At 39.9% G+C, this 22582-nt stretch overlaps 1 protein-coding gene across 1 annotated transcript in view; it reads left to right on the top strand.

Moving 5' to 3' along the window:
• The first annotated feature begins 7887 nt into the window (after positions 1–7887).
• Positions 7888–22582, top strand: part of lrfn2b (leucine rich repeat and fibronectin type III domain containing 2b) — a 36576-nt gene continuing 21881 nt past the window's right edge. Inside the window, exon 1 of the mRNA XM_084432871.1 lies at positions 7888–7987. The gene's annotated coding sequence lies outside the window, so the exon portion shown is untranslated. The remainder of the gene's footprint in view (positions 7988–22582) is intronic.

The following is a 22582-nucleotide window of genomic DNA, read 5'->3' as shown; positions in this document are numbered from 1 at the left end:
TTCCACTGGCCAAATAGTATTTTTAATTGAGTTATATTTTTAATGGAAACAGATAGGCCTTGTGCATTATTTGCACCAAACAGTTTTCTCAGACAATCTGCTATTATCATGATAAGCAATTATCTCTGTAGTTAAAACATTAAAACACAGCATGCCAGAGGAACATTGTTCAACTGATTCAAACTGTTCAAATTGGATATTTGCTTCAAGTGATAGGCTTGATGAGTGAAATTATATTTGTATTATCTTTCTGTATATGTATAATTTTCTAAAAAGTGTCCAAAAAGACATTTAACTCCAGCTCACCATCGGTGGCGCCAAACTGCTCCATCTCCAAAACGTTCGTACGCATGGGTCAGAATTTGCGTGCATGTGCACAAATTTTCCCGTTAAGTTTATTTTTATAAATTACAACTTATGCGTCAGATTACAACAGCATAAGAAGCTTGTATTTTCCAACCTGGATGCACCTGGTGCTGCTAAACCCTGTTTACACGTGGAAATCCCTGAAATCAAATTGATTCTAGAACAATGAACCCCTGTGTGCTCGGCCTTAATCACAGCAAATCCCCCTCATAACACACACAGACTGAATGATAACGCTGTCAGGCGCTGAACCCTCGACCAGCCACAGCTGGACTGAGCTGAAGCTTCAACACTTCTCTCTCTCTCTCTCTCTCTCTCTGGTTTATCCTGATCCAGAACCTGTACATCAGCTCGGATACAGCAGGTCTGTACCAGAGACTGTAAATAAATATGGGCGTAGTGTGCGTGACGTCACCTGTACTGTTTCTGAAGAGCATTTTTGAAGGCCAAAGTGGGCGGAGCCAGCCGTCGCCATCTTGGCAGCGCGTCACTCCCGGATAACATAAAAATGGGCAAAGAGGCAGATTGACATCAGCGGCAATCCACCTGTCACTCAAGTGGCCACGCCCTTAATTATGCAGAACTTTAAGGCTTAATATAATTTAAACGAATGAGTTATAAAAAAATCCCCCCCCCTCACAGTCATCATGAAGGGCAAAATTAGCTATATAGACTAAAACCACTTTTTGCACCAGGCTGTAAACACATTTCTTTCTGCTGTAAAGTTGGGCATTTAAACATGAGGGTTAATGGGATTGACTCTCTTTTGGAGCCTGTCTCGAGTGGCCAGTCAATGAACTGCAGTTTAAGTCACTTCCTTGTTGGTTTCAAGAGAGAGAGACAGGCAGTTTGCCGCTTGGTCTGTACAGGCTTATGTACACGCCTCGTTTACATTGACCGATTGGAAATGAGTGGAGCTGGTTCTCTTCAGACCCGCAGAAACTCTGTCCTCAACAGGTCAAAAAGTACACTTTAACATACTTTCAAATATCAATACTTGATATTGGAGGGGACATAAAAGCAGTACCCCCCTCCCCCCTCCAAAATGTTTTTTTTTTTTTTTTCACAGTTTTACGTCCCGAACACCAAAACTGTGAACTCTGCGTCTGCGGATGGACTTGAGCTTTAATGTGGTGCTTGTGAAGACTGAGCAGGGATTTACAGACTCTGTCCAGCCTCAGGCCAGAGACACCCACTGCTCATCTCCTTCACTCATCATTATTGCCAGTCTTCTTTATCTTTCATTACTCCACATTCACATTCAGTCCCATCTAACTCAACGCTGCAGCTTCCCAGAAGCCACTGCAGCAAACACACATCCCCAGTCCCGCAGCACAGGCTGATTCTGTGAGGACTGGCTGATTCACACTGAGGTGTTAGTGATGATGAGGACATGTTGTCCAGTCAGGCCATCCTGAGGTTTGATGAAATGACCAGCATCAGCAGGCTTGAGTTTCTCTTATCATTAAATTCTGTCCCAGGTTGTAGAAGTATTAAATATTCTTCTTATAATGAAATGTAAATGAATTGTATAAAAAGTCATTTCTTTAAAGGCCCACTGAAGTGCCTTGGAACGTGCAGCTTTGTTTGATGCGTTAACGTAATTTCCACTGAAACAGGAAGCTAAGGCAGAGGCGGGACATTGAATGGCTCCTCCCCCTTTTCAAATAGCGAAAAACGTTTAGTTTACCTCACAGACTGACAGCGCCATGGCAGTGAATCCGAGCGCTGATGATACACTGGATTCAATTGTAGAGATGTGAATAAATTCTATCCATTTCATTCATTGGAAACCGGAATAAAACTGGAGCGTTTGAGCAACTGAACACACATCTCCAACCCATATTGCTCTGTGATGTGTCAATGCCGGTCGCTTTGGCCAGGTGGTGTTTATAGCAGAGGGGGCAGAGCTTTAGATTCTAGAGAGCATTTGATTGGACAGAAGATGTGATGAGAAGCTGAAGTCCACGGTGATGTCAGAAAAAATTTATTTATTTTAGCGGAAGTGAGAGACTTTAAGTTTTGAATGCTTATATCTCCTAAATGCGAATTTTATCATTGTTTTGGAACACACCAGCTTATGAGAGAACATGAGAACGCTCACCTGATGCTCTCCTCTCCTCAGGAGTGTCATCAGTCTCACACATGATCATGAGAGAACATGAGAACACTCACCTGATGCTCTCCTCTCCTCAGGAGTGTCATCAGTCTCACACATGATCATGAGAGAACATGAGAACACTCACCTGATGCTCTCCTCTCCTCAGGAGTGTCATCAGTCTCACACATGATCATGAGAGAACATGAGAACGCTCACCTGATGCTCTCCTCTCCTCAGGAGTGTCATCAGTATTACACATGATCATGAGCAGTGGTGGACGAAGTACACATACCATGTACTTGAGTTAAAGTATAGATACCCAAGGTAAAATATTACTCAAGTAAAAGTAGAAGTGCTGCCTTTAAACATTCACTTGAGTAAAAGTACAAAAGTATTTGCCTTCAAATGTACTTAAGTATCCAAGTACAATGCTTTTTTTATGGCTATAATGTCCTATTATCATTTTTGTAACTCAGTCTAGGCAAGGCAAGGCAAGGCAAGTTTATTTATATAGCACATTTCATACACAGTGGCAATTCAAAGTGCTTTACATAGAAGAAATTAAAATAATAAAAAGAATAAGAATAATTAAAACAGTTTATACAGAAAATACAGTACAGTTCAAACAGTCGGACGAACATTGGCACAGTGCTCATTCAGTAAATGCATAGCTAAACAGATGTGTTTTGAGTCTGGATTTGAATGTGACTATTGTAGGAGCACATCTGATCTCCTCTGGAAGCTGTTCCAGCATAATAGCTAAAAGCGGACTCGCCATGCTTAGAGTGAACCCTTGGTATTTCAAGCTGATATGATCCTAATGATCTGAGTGATCTGTTGGGTTTATATTCAGTGAGCATATCTGCAATGTATTGAGGTCCTAGGCCATTGAATGATTTATATACCAGTAATAATACTTTAAAATCAATCCTAAATCTAACTGGGAGCCAGTGTAAAGACCTGAGGACTGGTGTGATATGTTCATATTTTCTGGTTCTGCTCAGAATCCTGGCGGCAGCGTTCTGTATGAGCTGCAACTGTCTTATGGTCTTTTTCAGTCTACATAAAGACTCTAATGTCACTCTTGGCACACCAATCTATTAATAAAATGACATTAATTAGTCAGACACTGATGTCTATAAAAAAAATTCATAAGCACAAAAAATTCCTTTAGAACTAAATGAAATAACAGGACTTGAGAGCAGGTAGTTTCAGTTTAACATTTATTTGTAACAGTTATCCAAGTTTTTATTTAAACTTAAACTTGCAAAACACAGGTTCACATGAGTTTTCCTTTACTATATCATATCTGAATGTCTCTGTGTATAAATATAAACTGGCCATATCAGATTTACTGTAATAGGAACTAGTGTTTGTGATCAGAAGAAACGCACTTGCCAGTCACAACTGCATACAGTAGGTGTATATAATACTACTTCAGTTATGAATTTCTCCACACAGTCAGGAACAATATTTAGTAATGCTTTTACATGTAATTGTCAGTATTTGTGTATTAACTCTATACTGCTTCACATGAAACCTGGTGATACTTGGTAAAAATTTTTAATTAAATAAATGAATAAAATATATCAACTAAGGTGACCTCAGCATAGTGTGAAAATCTCAAAACAAATTACATAACCTGTCATCACAAGTGACATACTAAAATAACAAGCCTCAAATGGCAATGAACAATAGTTGTGGCAGTAAACATTATTAATCAGCATTCCATTAAGTGTACTTTTGGTGAGCATGCTAGTACAGTATGGCACTGATGATCTAACTAAAGTGGCAATATCTTTTATTCAGCTTGAGAAGGAGCTGATTTTCAAAGTTGTGTGAGTCCATTCTTGCCCTCCTGGGACTGAAAATAAGCCCTGCTGTGCTGAAAAGACGTTCACAAGCTGCAGAGGCGGGTAAAGCAGTATTGAGCTTCAAAGACAACTTACAGACTGATGGGAAGGACTTGAGAATGTCTTTGTCATCAGCTTTGCAGGCAAGGTAGCCATCTAACTGCTTGATACCTTCCTGACCATGAGTAGGCTTCATGCTCGCAAAGAAGTCCTCTTCCTCAGAGCCACTGGAACCATCAGCTGGCGGCTGATTCAAAGTCTCTTCCTCCAGATGGTCCTTGATGTAGTCCAGGCCTGAAATGGACATTTGCATAGATGCTAAGAATCAAAACTTTACTATAATCACACATTTCTCCAGATTAAAATATCAAAAGAACAGTATTTAAACAAACCTAAACAAATTGAGAATGTCAAGATAAAATTTTAGTTGGATATCTTAAAAAAACAAACATTTGGCTCAGTTTCTCTGAATCTTTAACTAATGACACTTTTAAAAATAAAAATAAAATAATCTTACCTAGTTTGACAATGTTTTCATCCTTTGTCCAGGATGTTTTAAATTTCGGGACAAGTATTGCAGCCGCAATAAACTCTGGCTCTACCAGCATGTTTCCAAACTGCTGCTGCAGGCCTTCTTGTAGGGCACCAACCAGAGGTTTGCAGTACCTGGAGGTAATGCCAATTCGGTCAAGTTTCGAGATGAGGAGGGTCAGAGTAGGCAGAAGCCATCCCATCTGAACATCGATTTCAGCCTGGAGAATGTTGAGGGCTTTGGCAACGGGGCTCATGGAAAAGACAATTTCAACTGGACTCAGCCTATCACACATTGAAACAACAATTAATAATTTCATGTCATTACAATTTTAAGTGTGTGTGTGTGTGTGTGTGTGTCATTTTACAAACAGTGGAATTACTAGGCCCTCAAGAGTCATAAATTCTTGTACTTCTCCCAGTATCTACTCCTATCCAATCCTTACTGAGCATGGAGTAGTCAAACAACTATTCAAAGTAATGCGTTTAAAAAAAAAAAGAAGCAGTTTTACCATTATCATTAGTGGAACATGAATTTAAAAAAAAAAAAAAAAAAAAAACAACAACAGCACTTACATTGGCAACTTGAATGAAGTGCAGACGGTTCTGATAGCCCCCTCTCCCTGATCTTTAATTATTCTAAGAATTCTCTCAATGGCGAGAAATAAGGAATTCCACCTTGTTGCGTTGGGGCGGATCAGCTGAATTTTGCAAGTGTCTTCTATAATCTCTGCAGCAGCAGCAGATCTGCCACACTTATTCCATAGTGCATGACACTTAGCGAATGCTGATCGGGACAGCTTCTTGTAGGCTTCATTTGAACAGGCTTTTGCTGCATCCACTGTGGAAACCAAGTTTAATAAATGGCAGGCACATCGATGATGTTTCGGAAGTTGGAATTGTAAGCCATCATCTTCATCTACAAAGTCCACCTCAACACCATCCACATCCACGTCCTCATCATCACCACACATCTCGTCATTGATCTCATCATCTTCAGCCTCACCTGAAGCAGAGTTATTGTTCTCATCTTGCTGTCCATATATACGAAATGCCTTTAAAAAATTTGACCCATTGTCTGTAGTAGTTCGAACAACCTTATTCTGTATGCCGAATTCAGAATGTATGTCATTTAGTGTGCAAGCCAAAACATCAAAAGTGTGCGAACCTTTGAGCTGCCTGCATGCTAGTGCTACTGAGCACCTCTCCAGACTGTTAGGATCAACCCAGTGGCCAGTGACACCGATGAAACCTCTTCTCCTTGAACTCCAACAATCTGTTGTTGTTGCTATGAAATCGATCCCTGACATTGCTTTTTTTTATATTTTTCTTCATTTCAAGTACTGCCTCATCCATCTTACGTCACAGAGTGGTCCTTGACATGAGAGAGGCGTTAGGCTGAAGTTCATGCAAGAAAGCTTGAAATGATGGCTGGTCCACCACACTAAAGGGTTGTAGACTCTGGGTCACAAAATTCAACACTGCATGATCAACATTCTTCTGTGTGACTAGCTTGGTTTCTCTCAACTTCAACTGTCTGGAGGTTGAAGGAGCCACCTCGCTCTCCATTTTTCTTTTCCTTGGCGCTGTCAGGGCAATATATCTCTGCATGTGGCTACCATGTTTTCTCTGCAAAAAGGAAACATTCAAAACATTAAGTTAAACCAGAGATCATACATTATTTTCAGAATAGGCTTAGTTAGATCACAGTCTTTGGAAGCTGAACTTTTGAAAATAACAATCACTGTTAATAAGGAGCACTCCACCAGTCAACTGTTTTAGCATAATACATGCACCAATGCTAAATTTTCATATAATGTAATCATTATGTTCCCAACTTGTAATAATTACTTTAATTAGCTCATTGTTTACTTTAAATTAAAATAAGATGTTAGCTAATAACAGCATGATTTTTATTATCTTAGAACTGTAAATTTCTGACATAGATAACTAACAATAGCTTGCAGAAAACTGTTTCATTGTGTATGTTAAAATATAGACTATGTGACGTCATGTCACCATGAACATTGTACACGTCGTCAGCTAAGTTAGCTGTTTCACCGTATTTCATAGTATTTGTTTTTGAAACTTTTCAAGCTGAGGGCTCTGATATTGTGAAATAGCAATCAATCGATGTTAACATGTTATGTTGGAATATAAATTCTATTTTGAATAGTTTTGCATGCAGCGTATTCAATTCCATTTATTTGTATTAGCATTTTTCACAATACATATAGTTTCAAAGTACCTTTACAGAAAGTATGTGTCTACATTACAATTTAGAGTGATCTGTTATCAGAGGTGACTGTGTCCAAGATTTCTCGTTAAAAAAAATATTGTGAAATGAAAATGGCTTACCTCTACGTGTTTCCTTAGATTGGAAGGAGAATTCTTGTATGACGAAATTGTACAGGGCCGAGGCAGGCAGAGAAGGCACTTAAAAATGAAGGACTCGTTCTTCTTTTCAATAACTTCAAAAAAAGTGCGTAAATAAGGCCATGGGTGTTGTGGCATGTTAGAGTCAGTAACGTTAGTTTCTTCCATCATTTATCAAGACACTGGCGCTCAATGTTATGCCTGTTGCATTGATGTGATGTCACGTCACTCACGTTGAACCCTATATTCGCGCTGTTGCTGCCAAGGCGCCAACAGGGGCAAGTAAAACAAGTTCAAAACTAAACGCGTGCTGTGATTGGTGGCTCGTTTGACCAGTTAAGTTTTTATCCACTCATAAATAAAAAGGAACGACTGATTTAGAAAGAGTAAAAAGTAAGATATTTGACCTTGAAATGTAGTGGAGTTAAAGTAAAAGTCTCCCCAAATTGAAATACTTCAGTAAAGTACAGATACGCAAAAAAGCTACTTAAGTACAGTAACGAATTACATTTACTTCGTTACTGTCCACCACTGATCATGAGAGAACATGAGAGAACATGAGAACGCTCACCTGATGCTCTCCTCTCCTCAGGAGTGTCATCAGTCTCACACATGATCATGAGAGAACATGAGAGAACATGAGAACGCTCACCTGATGCTCTCCTCTCCTCAGGTGTGTCATCATCATCATCATCTTCAGCTGGAGACGGGAGGATCCTGAGATGGACTGACTCTATGTCTGAGCAGCGGCTCCATACAGGTAACAGCATCATTCCTGACGTCTCTGTTGACTCTCACTGACAAAATACAGTTAGTGGTGTAACAATATATCGTGTCACAATATATATCACAATACAAAAATGCAACAATATGTATCGTGGATAGTTCACCCAAAATAAAAATTACTGTGAGGAAAAAATTCAAGTTTACAGAGTTTTAGTGTCAGTACTACATTACATTAAACTACTATATATAATGTTGACTATATTATATAATAATGCAATGGGGGAATATTTGTGGGTTCTGATAATGCCAAATGTCTGATGTTACCAGTAAAAAGTGGCCTACATTATTTAAATATGTCTAGTCAGAATGAAAGCATGGTCGTGTAAAATAATTCTGTATTTTCACCTTCATAATTATGAATATTTTTATTCTGATGACTCTATTGTCCTGTGCATTGGGTTTCCAGCACCATGTCCAAGACTATTCATTTACCCCACAATGTAATACCAAATTTAGCATTTTAATCAACTATATTTTTTGTTGACCTTTTATCATGTCTTGGAGTATAATAATATTGTATTGTGAGTTCAGTATCGTGATATGTATCAAATCGTGACATGAGGGGATCGTTACACCCCTGTGTACAGTGTTAAAACAAGTAGAATATGTCAGTCATTCCCTCTTAGCAGCCACTGATCCTGAAACCTTACATAACTTCTGCTATATATTAGAGTCATTCAACGGTGAATACCTGCGACACACAGCAGTTCTGCTTCAGGCCAGATCTCTCATCTCTCCTGCAGAAATGACGGCCAAATGTCTAATAAATCATATAAAAACAGTGCACTTTTATCCTGATTGCTTCTGAACCTTCATCGTCAAAATCATGGAATCAGATCTCTGGTGTTCAGCCCAGATCCCGCCGCACATTAACTTCTGTGCAGAGCTGATAAACACTTCCTGCAGGATTTATATCTGCACACCAGGAATTAATGGAATATGAAAATATTAATATATTGTATATGAAATCATGATCATCAACATTTGTGGCAGATGGCATGTCAAACATTGTACAGTGATGATGGCAGTCAATAGGAGTATGTGCTTTAGACACACATACGTGTGCAGCTTGTGTTTGTGTTATTCATCTATACATCATGGGTGTTATTTGAGCTGGAGGAACAGGATTCATCACACTAAATAATCTTTCTTTTGGGACCACTCTAGTGTTGGACTTTACATGAAAAAGCAGCAGACAGTTTATCTGTGGCTTGTTCTGGAGGGAAACTGCTTACTGCAGGACTCCTGTCAGGATCAGTGTTATTTTTAGAGCGGCAGCTTTGTTTGGGAAGTGTTTCCCAGCGGGATTATCTGCCCTGTCGGAGGCATTCGAGTACCTCGCTGTTTTAATCTCTCAGTGTGACTGTAAGTGATAATAGATTATGATGGCAGAGCTGATCCCGCAGTGACCACAGCTCAACCTTAATCCGGCATCCTTACGGATCGCTTCAGTCCAATCTAGAGGGATGAGCGGAGCGGCTCCTCACTCCTCTCAGAAGATCATTTATGGTCAGCACTGGACCGGCCATCTTTGGCTTCTCTCACTTTGATCCTCTGGGAAATTTCATCAGCGGGATGCAGAACTGATCCGTTCAGTATTAAAGTGCTGTCGCTTCCTTCCCAGAGAAATTGCCAATTGATTCTGCTTTCAGAAGAGGAGCTTTTAGTGTGACGTCCAGAACGAGAGAGATTGAAGTGGATTAGTTTCTTTTCTGACCTCTGTGTCCAAAAAGGCATCCGCTATGAAAGCATCTCTCCCTCGGTGTGGATGTGAAATATTCATGCACTGATAACTCATTTACAATGCAGATTTATTACATACTCTAGGGATTAGGCTGATCAGGGTCCTCCCGTTATGGAGGAAAAGCTCAAACAAAACTCAACAATATACTGCAAGCAATATACAAAGTACATCTTTGGTAAATTTTTCAGCCTCTATTCCCTTTTCCCTGAGATGAATGGGAACGCTAATGGACAGAGGTCTCCAGGTCTCAAATTGTACATCAAACTCTTATTTGATAAGTAATCTAGTGTTGAGGGTTTGATAAGAAATCTAGTGTTGAGGGTTTGATAAGAAATCTAGTGTTAAGGGTTCGTTTAGTAATCGAGTGTTGAGGGTTTGATAAGAAATCTAGTGTTGAGGGTTTGATAAGAAATCTAGTGTTGAGGGTTTGATAAGTAATCTAGTGTTGAGGGTTTGATAAGTAATCTAGTGTTGAGGGTTTGATAAGAAATCTAGTGTTGAGGGTTTGATAAGTAATCTAGTGTTGAGGGTTTGATAAGTAATCTAGTGTTGAGGGTTTGATAAGTAATCTAGTGTTGAGGGTTTGATAAGAAATCTAGTGTTGAGGGTTTGATAAGTAATCTAGTGTTGATGGTTTGATAAGAAATCTAGTGTTGCGGGTTTGTGAAGTAATCTAGTGTTAAGGGTTTGAGTAATCTAGTATTAAGGGTTCGTTTAGTAATCTAGTGTTGAGGGTTCGTTTAGTAATCTAGTGTTGATGGTTTGATAAGAAATCTAGTGTTGAGGGTTTGATAAGTAATCTAGTGTTGAGGGTTTGAGAAGTAATCTAGTGTTGAGGGTTTGAGAAGTAATCTAGTGTTGAGGGTTTGAGAAGTAATCTAGTGTTGAGGGTTTGAGAAGTAATCTAGTGTTAAGGGTTCGTTTAGTAATCTAGTGTTGAGGGTTTGATAAGTAATCTAGTGTTGAGGGTTTGAGAAGTAATCTAGTGTTGAGGGTTTGAGAAGTAATCTAGTGTTGAGGGTTTGAGAAGTAATCTAGTGTTGAGGGTTTGAGAAGTAATCTAGTGTTGAGGGTTCGTTAAGTAATCTAGTGTTGATGGTTTGTTCCCTTTTAAGAGGAGCGGGGGGAGAAATGATGGTGTAGCTCAGCACACAGAAATGATCTAATATTAGAGTAAAAGCGAGGCCACTGAGAGTATTTTCTCCTCTTAGCAACGGCTCTGCTCATGATAATGGAGCACATGTTCGTCAGTCTATTGATAGTTCATTAACACTCTTCAGCGTGCTTTGTTTGCTCTGCCTACGCCTGTTCAGCTTTCTGTAGGTGGAAGCACAAACTCAAGCTCAGCTGCTCTGTTTTCTTTCCCTGCTTGTTATCCTCGGCTCATAACATGCCCTTTTATGTTGTTTTAACCTTTCTTAAAGGTCACTTATGTCAATTAAGGTAATTTATGTGCAAAAACTGTCATTGATGCACAAATACACAAATTATTATTTTCATTGTGACACTGGCTGAAACACTCAGTTTTAGTACTGCATCTCCTTTAAAATGACCACATTATGCCTATTTCCAAGTTTACAATTTCAATTTTGGGGTCTGCAAGAATACATTTACATGACATACAATACTCTTTTCACCCTCAGCCTGAAACGCTCTGTTTTATTTTATTGTCTCTTTAAATCCTGCCTTTCCAAAAAAAAAAAACAGTGTGCTCTGATTGGTCCAAGGGAAAAAATCATATTCTAATAATTTAATAATGCTACTGACATGCTGTTCCTCTGTATGAGAGATCTGCAGGGTTTTTTCTTGTGTTGAGTGTGACATGCAGTCTCTGAATCATTATTAGTATTATGATCAGTCAGTGACGCTTATACTTTGTACTGTGGATTCAGTAATTGTGCTCTTATAGCTCGTTTCCACTTAGCGGTACGGTACGGTACAGTACGGTACAGTTTCGGGTTGGTAAACCATGAATCGGCTAGCGTTTCCACTGCCAACAGTACCCTTACTTGATAGGCGTGGTGTAGCCTATGCCAGAAAGAAGCGATCAACGACATTTTTTCACGTGAAGAAGAAAGCGACATAGTAAACAACAACAGATGAGCAGATCTTGTTCCTGCTTCTTGGCATGTTTGTCACAAGAAGCCAAGCGCTGACATTAGGCGTTTCTCAATAGCAAGTACGCAAAGTTCGGATAATTCTGAGTCACTTAGCTCGCTGTGCTACTCCAGTTATCTCTGTACGTACATTTTAGGCAACAATAAAACTAAATATGTTATAAAACACCACTCTGCCTCTTTTTGTTTTCATTTAAAGAAATCTTAAACATTATAGCCACACAAATGTGTTTCAGGCAACGCGTATTGATTATATTCACTGCATGTAACGTTAGCCTACTTATAACAACACAAAATATAAAACACAACCCTGCCTCTTTTCGTTTAAATTTTACAAATATTAAACTTATTAATATGGTTCAGGCAATATGTGCATTTGTACTCTAATCATCTTCACTGCAATAAAATTTAAAATGACAAAACTCAACCCTGTCTCTTTTTGTTAAATTTCAGTTTTATCAATAATAGCCATTATAGAAGTCTAAGTAGAAAGTACAAGAAGCTATACAATAAGAAATAAAGCAAACATACAGTCAGCGCTCTAGTCTAACGTTACAATGGTAAAGTTAAATAGCTTTATAAAGTATAAAGTTTTAAAATAAAAAGAACAAATTATAGATTCACAAGACCAAAGATCGCCCATTAGAAATACACAAGACGAATTATATCTCATGTTTAACCACAACAGAGACGTCAGAGTCGGCAGCAAACGTCAGAAGGACTAGATGAGGAAAGGCTGTTCCAGGCGGGGTACATGAGCGCAGAGCGCCTGGTGATTGCCTGGATCTCACAACCTGGATCAAATTTTCATAAATCTTTATAAATAAACCACAGATTTGAGCTTTAAACAACTACATTCTCGCCTGAAAAACTCTTAAAACTACATTTCGTAACACAATAACAGTAGTTTTGTATTTCAACTGTATATTAAAAATTGGTGCCTCTTATGTTGTCATTCCCCTTGTGGCACGCGCAAGTGACGAATCTGATGATACTCTGTCAACCAATCAACGTTCTGCAGTGAGTCTAGCTCCGCCCTTTAGTACCGTACCACTGTGCTAGGTACCTCAACGGAAGGGTACCGAAAAAGTGGTATGGCATGGTTCGGCATTTTTGTACCATTCACAACTCTTGACAGTGGAAACGGAAATAATTGTGTACCGTACCGTACTGTACCGTACCGTTTCGCTCAGTGGAAATGAGCCATTACTGTCACTGACACTAATCACATTACATAATGAATATAGGTGTGTTTCCACAAGCCCTGTGAGAACCTGGTGGGCTATAAAGCTGCTCAGTGAAGTGGGACGGGACTTTCTGTTTCCCGAACATTAAAGATGCTGTATGGGATTTCAGACATTCTGCTGGTGGAGACGTTGTTCTGAAGAGATACAGTTTAAAGGGGCTTATCCTACACTCTTGGAGCATATAATCCCACTTATCATGTTAGTCAAGGTTTCTGTGTGTGGCCTCATGAAAGGGTTATTTCACTGAAAGTAAAGAAGGTAGCGAGAGAGAGAGAGAGAGAGAGAGAAGTGGCACATGTTTTCTACTTATACACCTGAATCTGCTGATTGTTGCCTGGCAAACAGTTACTAAAGGTCAGGTGTTACTGCTAACAGATGATAGTCCCATCAGGATTTTACAGACCTTTTTTCTCAAAAATTGGTGTGATATTTATAGGATATGGATTTACATGTTCCTGGAGGCAGACGTGAAAGCACTCTAGGGCTGTCAAATAAAAATTCGAATTTTGAATATTCTTTGAATTTAAAAAAACCTGCACCTTTGAATTTTTGGTGTGTCGAGAGAAGCGCGAGAGATGATGATGATGATGATGATGATGATGATGATGATGATGATGACGATGTAACTGACGCAGTGTGTTTCTGTTAGCTTATCCAGTATACAGTGCTGGATTACATTGTTAATGTGAAAAATGGCATGAAAAGGCTCTTCCTGCTGACGAAAACCCTCTCTTTTTAAAGTATTGCCTTTAGATTTCGAATATAATTTGAATGTTGCTAATATTTCAGAAAGAAATTCGAATTTAGCTTTTCAGTTATTTTGACAGCCCTAAAGCACTCCACAGGCTAATGTGTTGAACGAGGCAGTTATTGTGTAAGGCCTCGTCTCCAGGCAGACCCTGAGGGCCGATCATGTAAATAATTAAAGACAACAGCATCTCAGCAACGCTCTTTATGGTTGATCTCATCTGAAGACTCATTTACGCTCTCGCCAACAGCCCTGTACAGTCAGTTACACAGCACTCATTCTCTCTATCCCAACAGTGTGCATGAAGTTTTAATGAGAACATACCCATCTGGCAATGACCAATGAATTAGGGACAATTCTTGTTCGATTGCAGTTTTATTCCACTTTTGTATTTGCAAGATTAAGTCTGGGTGATTCTTGCTAAGTCAGCTAGGGTTGAGTATGTTGTGAGGAGTGTTAACAGTTGTTAATGTGGGCTGAAATCCAGTAACATCAGTGGACAGTACAGACCAATCAATTAATAGTTTTCTCATGACGTCACACCCATAAAGGAACACACACCTGCAGGGCAAAACAAGGCTTTCCTCTACTGCCCGCCTGTCCAGGTTCATCAGGTTTGTACTAAGTACTAATGCAGAGAGTGATATTACAAGAAAAATTCAGTATACACCTTATTGATGATGTATAATATATATAGGCAAGCGATGAACCCTGAATATAAACGCAATGCACAGCATCTCATTAAGCGCTTTTCCATATAAAACCATTATAAAGAAAACACTTAACCATTGAGCGTGTTGTGTTCATATTCTGGGCTCATCTGCTCACCTGAATGTAATCTGCATCATCAATAACCTGTATACTGCATTTGATTGTATAAAATCACTGTTTTAGTACATTAAGGCAATTCAAGTGTTTTTTACAGTAAGTGTTTTTGGATGGATATCCTGCTGTTTTTACTGATTGAAATACTGCAGCAGGTGCTGTATATGGATCATATATTAGTTTTTCTTCTTTTGAGATGTGATGTAAATATCCGTGGTTTGAAACAGATTGGCAGGCCTGTGCAGCAGTTCTGCAGATGTTTTGTCCTCCAGTTCCCTTTCGTGGTCACTACGAGTTACGTCGTGACGACGAATGGGGTTTCGCTTAGAAAGCCTCTCATCCTCAAGAAATAAAACGAGCCAATGGCAAAGAAATGCAAATGGGTCTGCGAAATTTGCATTGCGTAACTCCGCCTAACCTCGTGGGTATATAAGGAAGTGACAACATGCAGATATGTTTTCGCTTCCGAGCCAAGAGTTCTCTTCACTCCCACAAGCCATTCTGAATCATCTTCAATCTACGAGATGAGTGGCTCTTCAGTGTGTTGGTGTCCAGCGAGATCGCATTGCCTGCTGCTGATCAGTGCAGTGATCTGCCGACAGTGTGTGTGTTGGCGCTTCAGCACTCTGCTGAGCTTTTCCTCTCTCTAAAAGAGCTGCAAGTGGCACGTCTTTTTCAAGACGGTTTGCCCGTGTATTTTCTGGATGTGGGCGCGTGATCCATCCGCTAACGGTCGTGTGCACAGTCACTGCTGACTTGCTGAAGTGCGGTTCCACTGATGTTATTTCAGAGGCTCCTGAGGCACATGGCATCCGCAGCCGCAGTAACGCCGCTCGGACTGCTTCATATGAGACCGCTTCAGCTCTGGCTTCGCGATCGAGTCCCGAGGTGGGCATGGCAACATGGCACGCTCCGAGTACCAGTTACTCCGATCTGCCGTCAGACCTTCACCCCGTGGACGAACCTCAGCTCTGCCATGTGCAATGGACATGCGGCCGCGGGCTCCTGGACAGAACCCAAGAATCAGCACGTACTAGTCCGATCAGACAATACCGCGACAGTAGCGTACATCACAGACCCTGTGCAAGATTAGGGAGGACGAGGAGCAGGTCATTTTGGTTGCCCCTCATTGGCACAACCGGACCTGGTTCTCCGTACTAGTACTCCTCACGACTAGGGCTGGGTACCGAGTTCGATACTTTTTAGGTACCGACCGAATTGCCTCGATACTATCGAGTATCGAAAAATGACTTGTTTTTCGGTACCAGATTTCGATACCTAAGGGGTTAACTCGTCAACGTCAGTGCTCAAACAAATACATATGAAATGCACAACGACACGCCTAAATTCGCTCACGCACATACACGCAAACTCTACATACAGGAGACGCGCGGAACTCTCCGCACATACTGTTATGAGACGCGCGCACCTTGACAGTGCACGGAGTAAACATAAGAGCAGAAAGTTGCTGCGTCTTCGACTGGTAAATGAAGAGATACCTTGTTGATCACTCTGACTGTGTTTATATTGCAATAATGACCTACTGAATGTACACTGCCGTTCAAAAACGTGTTGGTCAGAATTTTTTTTCAGTAAGCATGCATTAAAGTGATCAAAAATGACCTTCCAAAAACTGTTTTCATATTTCAGCTTTGACAACACAGGAATACATTTTGAAATATATTCAAATAAGATTTTAAATTGTAATACTATTCCACAATATTACAAGTTTTACTGTATTTTTGATGAAATAAATTCAGCTTTGGTGAGCATGAGCTCTTTATAAAAAAAATATTTTGTACCTTATGTATATGTATAAGGAATATTTTGTTCCTTTGTGCTTTTTTTGTTCCTTTGTGCACTGACTAAGGAGCATGAGTCAAAATGAAAAAATAAAACCAAAGTTTTTCTGAGGTAATGTGTTATGTAATCTTGTTAAAATGGATTTCATAAAATTGGTATCGAAAAAAGTATCGATCAGGAACCGGTATCGAAATCAAGGTATCGGTATCGGTATTGGTATCGAAATTTTTTGAACGATACCCAGCCCTACTCACGACAGCACCTAACCCTGGCTAATCCCTCTGAGGAAGGACCTCCTTTTTCAGGGACGGAGCACCCTATGGCACCCTCGTCCACGAGACATGCTTACGCGTTGAAGTGGAACCTCTTCGTCACCTGGTGCTCTTCTCACCGAGAAGACCCCAGAAAATGCCTGATCAGTGTCGTGCTTTCCTTCCTGCAAGAAGGGACAGTGTATGTTGTTCCACTGAAAGTGTATGTTGCTGCCATCGCCGCACATCACAACGCAGTTGAAGGTAACTTCATGGGAAAGCATGACCTGATCATCAGGTTCCTGAGAGGAGCGAGAAGACTGAATCCTCCTCGCCCTCCTCTCGTTCCCTCTTGGGACCTCTCAGTGGTATTAACTGCCCAGCAGAGTGCTCCCTTTGAGCTTGAGTGGAGCTTAAGTTCCTGTGAATGAAGACAGCGCTCCTGGTTGCATTGGCCTCCATCAAGAGGATAGGGGACCTGCAGTCATTTTCGGTTGACGAAGTGTTCCTGGAATTCGGGCCGGCCTACTCTCACGTGGTCCTGTTACCCCGGCCTGGATATGTGCCCAAAGTTCCCACCACTCCCTTTCGAGACCAGGTGGTGAACCTGCAAGCGCTGCCCTTGGAGGAGGCAGACCCAGCCTTGGCACTGTTATGTCCAGTACGCGCCCTCCATGCTTACGTAGACAGAACGCAGTGTTATGGTGGGAAGCTGAAGGGAAAGGCTCTCTCCAAGCAAAGCTTGCCTCACTGGATAGTGGACGGCATTGCTTTGGCATACCAGCAGCAAGGTCAACCATGCCGTGTCAACTTGGTGTGAAGGCCCACTCCACCGGAGTGTGGCCTCCTCTTGGGCTCTAGCGCATGGCGCCTCGCTAACAGACATCTACAGAGCTGCAGGCTGGGCGACACCTAACACATTTGCCAGGTTCTATAACCTCCGAGTGGAGCCAGTGTCCCCTCACGTACTCGCTTCAACCAGCCGGAACTAGGACCCGCTCAGGTGTCTTCGCTTGCTGGCCATTCCACTCCACGGACTGGATACGTGCGATATTCTCCTCAGGTGAGCCTCCCCGAGAGGCCCTGAGTTCCTCCAGCACTGTTGACATCAACGCCAGAGTTATGCTTTCGCGATTGGCTAGGTGCCGCCGTGTGCATGGTTTCCCCCTCTGGGCGACCCCCACATGTGTATTTCCACTGTAAGCCTCTCTCAGCATGTGTCTTTCCCTTGGCAAGCCACCTTGCCACCCCTGGGGTTGAAATATTCCACCTGCGGCTGGACACCACACCCCAGTGATTCTCCATATGCAGCCCCCTCCCAGGTCATATGTGTATTCTGTAAGTCCCCCCCCTTTCGGGATGGCACTGATTGTATATTTCCGCTGAGATATGCTTCCCAGTGTACCTTGGTATTCCTGTGTTAAGTAGGAGTCCTTCGCCCGTGCTAATCTCACGACAGGGATCTCAGACTTACGCATGGCACTGGAAGATAGCCGAGGTGGCGTGATTAGACTGGGAATTAGATTAGATTCGTCATCACAATGTAACTCGTAGTGACCACGAAAGGGAACGTCTCTGTTACGTATGTAACCCTCGTTCCCTGAGTAGCGTCTCTCTGCCACTTCCGCAGTACCGCTGGAACGCCGGAGTTCAGTCTCGGCTCCTCAGTAAATAAACATATCTGCATGTTGCCAGCGTAGTTCCTTATATACCTACGAGGTAAGGTGGAGTTACGCAATGCAAATTCAGCAGACCCATGGCATTTCTTTGCCATTGGCTCGTTTTATTTCTCGAAGATGAGAGGCTTTCTAAGCGAAACCACATTCGTCGTCACGACGTAACATCTCTGCTCCCTACTCAGGGAACGAGGGTTACATACGTAACCGAGACGTTCTCCACACCAGTCACGTGACTGAAAACTGTCAATACCATGTTACTTAACATTAACTCACAGTGAAAATACTTTTTAGTTCATGATACTTAATGAATTAACTAATGTTACTGTTTCTTTCTTCTACTTATTCCATGTTTTGAGAAATCTAGTTCTTAATTGTTAGTGCATTTCACATGTTTTATATATGTTAGTAAATTAATTAGATTACTAAACTTAAATAATATAAATATTTTCATACTTTTCTATGTGCAGGAGCATTAATTAAGTCTGAACAAGGAGCTTTAATCAGTCAGAAGTGGCCATGCATGTATTTAGTCGTGGGCCTCCTCATAGTCTGGTTTAGAGCTGTTAAATGAGGCTGCTGTTATGCATTGACAGCTGATTGACATGCATTGACATGGGGAAGTCCTGTCGAATCTCTATACCTGCATTGGGGACGCGTTGGAATAAAAGTCTAAATTCAATGCGGCTAAAAATATGCGGATACGAACATGTTAATTCCAGATATACTGTAAAGGGTTATACTGATCTGATCAAGATCGTCCTGGGCCCATCACACATATGTAAGATAACCGGGATCTTTTTGCACTTTAGATTTCAGTCTCCAATAGGCATCCGAATAAAGGAATTTTAAGCAAATCAAGAAATGCTAATTTTAAAGTCTCTCTCTCTCTTTAGTGCAGTAGGGTGATACTCTATGTGAGCGCTCCAAATTAAGTCAGGCGTCTCAGTTACCCGCACTGTGGACTTAATGTGACCCACACTAAACTTATAAAGTATAGATGCAACTGGAGCTCTTTTGGCCTACTGAACTAATTTATTTATTTAGCAGACTCTTTCATCTAAAGCAACTTACACTGTGCTTAAAGGGATAATCCTTGCAGAACTTGCGAAAATTGTAACAATTTTAACAAAAACAGAGGGATCATAAAAAGTGCATGTTATTTTTTTATTTAGTCATTTTTACATATATATCACAAGACAAAATAATAACTGACCATATAAAAAAATTAGCCTGTTCAAAAGTTTACATACCCTTGAAACTGTTGTTACCAGGACGACTGTTTCTATGTTTTGTGATGGTTGTTCTTGATTCCCTTGTTTGTCCTGAGCAAACTTCTTCTGTTCTTCAGCAAAATCCTCCAGCTCCTGCACATTCATTGGTTTTCCAACGTTTTCTGCATATTTGAACCCTTTCCAGCACTGACTGTATGATTTTGAGATCCATCTTTTCACACTGAGGACAGTTGAGGGACTCAAACACAACTATTACAGTAGCTGAAAACATCCACTGATGCTCAACATAGAAACACAATGCATTAAGGGCTGGGGGAATAAATTATTTCTCGAGATTTCTTTGTGTATTAAACTTGCTTTGCATGTCATATGAATAAAACAGACAATTCAACCATTATTTACAGTTAAGCTATTTCTATAGCAATGAATTGGTTGCCCATGGTCATGGCCAGACACGAATCAGTCAAGTCAAGTCAAGTCAAGTTTATTTATATAGTGCTTTTCACAATACAGATTGTATCAAAGCAGCTTCACAGTATTAAATTAAAATAATACATCAATGTTTGTTTCTAGTGGAAAACGTCCACGTTTGGTAATGCTGATCAATAGTATTGTTGATTGATTAATTAAATTAAATATCCCCAAATATCCCCAACTGAGCAAGTCAAAGGCGACAGTGGCAAGGAACCGAAAAACTCCATCAGGTGACCTAATGGAGAAAAAAAAAAACCTTGGGAGAACCCAGGCTCAGTCGAGGGCCAGTTCTCCTCTGGCGTTTATGAACTAGAGACCGGATTTAACTGTAAGATTAAAAGTATTATATGAATGCCTGGCTGAAGAGAATCAGTCTGTTTTTCTCTTTCTTTCTTCTATTTTCTCTTCTTTCTTTTGCTATGCATGCGATTGTGCAGTTTGCACTATTGACCGCAATTAGGACCAGCCCATTAACTGAAGTATCAAGCATCCTCAATTTTTCAGACTTTTTTTTTGAAATCCTCTGTGACTCTCTGTCATGGTCTGAAGGTGATGAGGCCTTGCACGGACAAATGTCTCACCTAAAGCCAAGCATGTTAATGTTAGCTTGCTGGGGAATAAAATGTGTAATAACCCAGGTGAAAAGGAAATATATTTAAATATTTAAATAATATAAATTAAATTTTGATATATTTAATGTATTTTAAGTGTACAGTATTAAGTATGTATTAAATGTGTTATTTTGAGACAACTTCAAATATACTTAGTATACTTTAATATGTATTTAAGGTCAATTTTAAGGTAATAGTAATATATTTTAATATACTTAATTGTGTTAAAATGGACCTATTTTAAGTACATTTAGTGTAATTTAATAGCACTTCTGCACTTGTATTTTTAATACAATTTAAATATGTTTTCGAACTACAGCTTAAGTATATTTTTAGCTTCACATTAATGTGTTCCCAGTATATTTTAAATATAATATCAGCTTATTAATAATGTATTAGAAGAACACTATAAGAGCCACTATTAGTATAATAAAAATACATTTTTATAAAACCATTCAGTATGAAAATAATATATTTGAATGTATTACAAATACAGTGAAAAATTATCATTCCGTAAAACACAGTAAAAAATATTTGTATAAAACACACACACACACACACACACACTTTGAAAGCTAGTAAACTTTAACGTACTACACCCAGTGTACATCAGTACAGCAGCATATGTAAACTGTAAAAAAAAAAAAAAAACATTAACATAAAATACAGTGATCTGCAGAGGTATTATAAACAACAACAAAAAAACTACCTTGAGTCAATAAACCTAACTACAGTCAATAAAGTGCTGTCATTAATAGCTGCAAACAGTTACAGTACTGTCACAACTCAAACCATCTTCATCCTTCAAGTGAATTGGAGTGATTGGTCTTTGAGTTTGCCTCATTGTTGCATTTCCTTCGAATCAGTGCTCGCATCTCAGACGTGTTGGAAATTGTTTGATCACAGTGTCTGTGAAAGGGGAAAAAGAGGAGTTTATTTTTATATTAAAGCAAAATTAACCTCTGTTAAAAAAGTAACTGTTCCCTTTCAAAAGGGAACTTGCACTGCTTCGATGATGCTATTGGGGAACGATGTTCTCTAGGCGCCTCTTTAATACTTCTGAGTCGCACTAGTAGTGTCACAGGCTGTCGCCAGTCAAATTCTATTGCCGTGATTGTACAGCTTTTCAAACACCGGTTCACATGGAGGGTGTTCCCCATAGCGTCATCCATGCAGTGTCTCATTCCCTGTTCTCAGGGAACAGAGGTCGTAACCTAGACGTTTTTTATTACAACACAGTATGATGTTTTGACATTTCCCTATGTTGTACATACAAGGTGAAAAAGACGTACTGTTAAATGTATTATAAATCCATTAAAGTACATTTGTTTTGTACTAAAACATACTTAAGTACATATTTAATACATTTAATTGTAAGTCTTTTTCGCCTGGTAAAAATTGAATTCTTTAACATGGCATGTAATGCTTAGTTCATATATTTAACAGTAGACATTCAATATAAAATGTTAATGTAATTCAGAAAAGGAGTTAATAAAATATCTCTTGAACAACTGTGAAGTCTACATGGTATGTCACTGTATCACAGCAAAAAAGGGCAATTTAACTGTTTAACTGAAAAAGTATACCCAGCCAACAAGATTAATAATCAGGGTTCCAGACTGCGACCATTTTTTGAGAATGTGCGAGTTAAAATTTTATGTGGTCGCATTTGTGCGAGTGCATGGTCGTGTACTACTCAGTTAAATTCACGCATGCGCAACAGAACGCCGTTGTAGTACGTATGTATTCATGTACATCATGAATCCATTTTCCAAACCGTGTTTTTGACTTATCCTGAATCACTACGGTACGCCTATAATAAGTGTTTATATTCGGAC

This window comes from Rutilus rutilus (genome assembly GCF_951802725.1).
Source record: "Rutilus rutilus genome assembly, chromosome: 15".
Lineage (NCBI taxonomy): Eukaryota > Metazoa > Chordata > Actinopteri > Cypriniformes > Leuciscidae > Rutilus > Rutilus rutilus.
Note: the sequence above shows the minus strand (reverse complement) of the source record. Positions and strands in the feature narration are given on the sequence as shown.